We start from the raw sequence: 5049 nt of genomic DNA, 5'->3' as shown, positions 1-5049 counted from the left end.
TCATAAATGTGCAATCTATTTTTGTTTCTCTGCATGACAGAAAGCTTAAACATTAAGTAGTGAAACCTAGCATAAGTTCAGAGCACCAATTAGTACCCTTTTTTTTTTTATTTGTATGCCCTTTAATTCTCTTTTGCAGTCTGCTAAATGTAATTAAGTTTCTCCCACATATCTAATTCTTGCAATTATTGAGATTGTGTTGAGTAAAAAAAATAGTATTTGGGGCAAAGTATCATTAAAATATTTTCCATTCTGGTGTTTCCTAGTATCGTAAGCCAGGTGACATCACCATCGAAACTGACATTTCATTATGAAAAATGGCCAAGTTTCACCGTTTTTTACACGGTTAGTCTTTAACATGCATTTATTATAGTTAGCATTCGTCACTCTAATTTACCTGAAGGAATCCACAGCCATTCTGTTGAAAAACAGCATAGTATCAGAACTAAGACGGAGGAGTGGGTAGACCCCTTGTTACTTATGAGAATTCCTCATCCTAATTGCAGTCCTTTGTCTCACTGTTCCATTTTATTTGGACTGGCAATTCAATACCATCACAACTTTTTCCCTGGCAAAATTGGATTTTGGTTGTTGCTTCTGACGCCATAAAATTAGAGTGTGATAAAAAGAATACTTAAGAAACAACTTAAAATATAAAATTAATATCCATTTTTAATAGAGGCCAATTAATTTATGTTTGCTTGATCAATGAAGCCCCAAATCAGGGTGAAAACGGCAAATGATCCTGGGACCCAACTGTTTTCTTCCTCTTTTGTTTATTTTTATTTTATTTATTTATTTATTTATTTTTCGAGTCGGAGTCTCACTCTGTCGCCCAGACTGGAGTGCAGCGGCCACTCCCGGCCACCGCAGCCTTGACCTGCTGGGCTCCGGCGATCCTTCTGCCTCAGCCTTCCGAGTAGCCGGAATTACAGGCATGCGCTACCACGCCCGGCTGATTTTTTGATTTATTGTAGAGATGAGGTCTCACCAAGTTGCCCAGGCGGATCTCGAACCCGCAGGCTCAGGCAATCCACTCACCTCAGCCTCCCGAAGTGCTGGGATTATAGGCTGAGCCACCGAGCCCGGCTATTTTTAATTTTTTAATTTTTTTTTTAATTTCAATAGCTTTGGGGGATACAAATAGTTTTTGGCCTGGGCTTTAAGGTTACCCACCACTCCCACCTGTGTACATTGTACCTTACAGGTGATTTTTTTTGTGTCTCTTCACCCCCATCCCAACTTCTGAGTCTCCAGTGTCCATTATACTATTCTCTCTGTCTTTCCTGGGACCCAACTTAAAGCTACATCTCAGGACTTCCTTTATTTTTTCCTTTTAAGTTCTCTCTCTCTCTCTCTCTCTCTCTCTCTCTCTCTCTCACACACACACACACACACACACACACACACACACACCACAAAGGTATACAGGTTTGGCTGGGCGCAGTGGCTTTCGCTTGTAATTCCAGCACTTTGGGAGGCTGAGGCGAGAGGATTGCCTGAATCTAGGAGTTTGAGACCAGCCTGGGCAACATGGTGAGACCTTGTCTCTACAATAAATAAAAAATTCGTTGGATGTGATAGTGTGTGCCTGTAGTTCTAGCTACTTGGAAGGCTGAGGTGGAGGGATCGCCTGAGCCCAGCAGGTTGAGGTTGCGGTGGTCGCGGGTGTGCCACTGCACTCCAGCCTGGTTGACAGAGTGAGACTCCAACTCAAAAAACAACAATACGAAGAGCTGACAATATCTAATTTGCCTCTTCTACTAGCAGCTACCTCTTTATTAAAATAAAATTCCCACCTCTTTTGGACTATTAATACAAATAAGTTATATTTATTACCCTGTGTGAGATTCTGTGTTAAGCTTTGTTTCACATGGCAATTAAATTTCATAGCAGCCCAATAGCCAATGAGATAAGTGCTATTATTATCTCTGTTTTAGAGATAAGCAAACTAAAGCATAGAGAGGTTAGAAAACTTGCTCAAGGTCACCTACGTGTAGTAAGTGATAGGGAAAAAACCAGTCAGACTGCTCTTGGGGTCTGTAATCCAGCCAGCTAACTACACTGTCTAAGAGGCAGCTGCACTTATTTTAGGGTTGAAAATATCAAGATCTTTTAGGCCGGGTGTGGTGGCTCATGCCTGTATTCCCAGCACTTTGGGAGGCCGAGGCTAGTGGATTGTCTGAGTCCATGGGTTCGAGACCAGCCTGGCAAACTTGATGAGACCTTGTCTCTACAACAAATAAAAAATGAGCAAGGTGTGGTAGTACACGCCTGTAGTTCTGCCTACTTGGAAGGCTGAGGCGGAAGGATCACTGGAGCCCAGTGGATAGACGTTGGGGTGGCCTTGAGCGTGCCACTGCACTCCAGCCTGGGCGATGGAGTGCGACTACAACTCAAAAAACCAGAAAACAAAACAAAACAAAAAAAAGAATAAGAGATTAATGCCGAGTCTGGTGCCTCATGCCTGTAATCCCAGCACTTTGGGAGGTCAAGGTAGGAGAATCAATTGAGGCCAAGAGTTTGAGACCAGCCTGAACATTATAGAAGACCTCATTTCTGCAAAAAATAAAAATAAAAAAAATAACGTATTAGTCAGATGTAGTGGAGCATTCCTGTAGGTCCAGCTACTCAGGAAGATGAGGCAGAAGGATGGTCTAAGCCCAGGAAGTTCAGGTTGTGGTGAGCCATGATTGTGTTACTATATTCCGGCTTGGGCGGCAGAGATACCCCAACTAAAAAAAAGAGTGATTAGGACACTGACATATACAGAGAAAAGACCACGTGAACATATGGGGAAAAGACAGCTATCTACAAACCAAGGCCTCAGAAACAAACCCCACCTTGCCTACACCTTGATCTTGGACATTTAACCTCCAGAATTGTGAGAAAATACATTTCTGCTGTGTAAACTTTCCAGTCTGGGACATTTCTGCTGTGTAACCCAACCAATCTGAGACACTTTGTTATGGCAGCCTTAGCAAACTCATACGCTAAGGAAGTATAAAATGAATATGAGATGGGACAGAGAGTGATGGAGGGGTTATCTTGGATTGAATGTCCAGAGAATGTTTCTCCAAGGAGGAGATATTAATTAATTAACTTATTTTTGAGTCAGGATCTCTGTCACCCAGGCTGGAGTACAGTAGCATGATCACTATAGCCTTGAGCTCCCAGGCTCAGGCAATTCTTCTACCTCAGCCTCTTGAGTAGCTGGGACTATAGGCACAGCTCACCACACCCGGCTAATTTTTAAAATTTTTTTGTAGTGATGAGGTCTTGCTATGTTGCCTGGGTTGATCTTAAACTCTTAGGCTGAAACCATCCTCCTACCTCAGCCTCCCGAAGTTCTGAGATTACAAGCATGAGCCTGGTCTTTACCTGACATGGAGGAGATATTTAAACTGAGATCTAAGTGAAGGAATCAGCTGTATCATTCTGAGAGAGGGCATAGGTTCAACAAAGTTCCTGTGGTTCAATAAACCAAAAGAAGGCAGGTGTGAATTAGGTTTGATGGCAAATAATATGAAATGGGAAATGCATTCCTAGGCCAGGTTCAGATGATACAGATTTTGGAAGCGCAATGGATGGTCACTGCAGAGTGAATTCTAGAAGCGATATGACTGAATACACCTTTTAAGAAGATAACACTGATTGCTAGATGGGGGATAGATTTAGGTGGAAGGGGAATAAAAAGAGGCAGTCATGAGTCATGGTTGTTCAGGCAAGAGATGTGTTGTTGGCTAGGCGCGGTGGCTCAAACCTGTAATCCCAGCACTTTGGGAGGTCGAGGTGAGAGGATTGCCTGAGCCCACGGGTTCGAGACCCGTCTGGGCAACTTGGCGAGACCTCATCTCTACAATAAATCAAAAAAGTAGTTGGGCATGGTAGTACGCACCTGTAGTTCCACTACTGGGAAGGCTGAGGCAGAAGGATTGCCTGAGCCCAGCAGGTCGACGTTGGGGTGGCCCATGAGTGTGTATGCCACCTAGCCTAGGTAATGGAGTGAGACTCCAACTCAAAAAAAAAAAAAGAAATGTGTTGTTGGCTTGGACAAGTTTGTTGTTGGGTAGATGGAAAGAACTAGTTAGATCAGAAGTGTGTTTCCAAGGGAGGTACCATAGTTCTTACTACCAGATTGTAATCATGGTGAGGAAGAGAAATGAATTAATAATTTGTGGGTTAATTCACCAGGTGAGATTAGGAAGGCTTAGGAAGGAGCAGGTTTGGAGGAAAATCAAGCATTCTGACTGGGCATGGTGGCTCATGCTTGTAGTCCTAGCATTTTGGGAAGCTGAGGCGGGGGAGAATTGCTTGAGCCCAGCAGTTCAAGACCAGCCTGGACAACATAGTGAGACCTTATTTCTACAAAAAATAACAAAATAAGTCAGGTGTGATGGTGTGCACCTATAGTCCCAGCTACTCAGGAGGAGGAGGCTGAAGCAGAAGAATCTCCCGAGACCAGGAGGTCTAGGCTGCATTGAGTGGTGATCATGCCACTGCACTCCAACCTGGGCAACAGAGTGAGACCCCAGCCTGGGCATCAGAGTGAGATTTATCCCATCTCCAAAAAAAATAAATAAATAAAAATAATAATAATAATAATAATAAAGAGTTCATCTTTGGCTGTGTTATTTTGAAAATCACAATTAGGCAGCTAGAGGTATTAGCCTGAATTCTGAATTTCTAGAATGCTTCAGGGCTGGTGACATGAGGTTGGAAGTCACTGGTATAGAGACAGTATGGTCAACCTGGGGAATGGAGAAAATGTCTTGTTTCACCAGGGGTAGTCATCTGGAATAATCTCTATGGACAGGACTCGGCAGAGGCCTTAATGTATTTTTCAAAATAAATGATGCTTTGGAGGTTTGTGAGGACATTGAGACTGATCTAGTTAGAAGAGGAGTGTCTGTGCATGGTGATCTATTCTTAGCCTCTCAGTGAGCTGTAGCAAAACACTCCTTTTAAAAACCACACAACTTAGGATACCTCTCTTGTCTTTCCCGTATGTATCTTTATTCTGAACCCTCTCAATAAACTGGAATGCTC

This window comes from Carlito syrichta, unplaced genomic scaffold (assembly GCF_000164805.1).
Source record: "Carlito syrichta isolate Samal-C Ts95f unplaced genomic scaffold, Tarsius_syrichta-2.0.1 Scaffold301541, whole genome shotgun sequence".
NCBI lineage: Eukaryota > Metazoa > Chordata > Mammalia > Primates > Tarsiidae > Carlito > Carlito syrichta.
Note: the sequence above shows the minus strand (reverse complement) of the source record.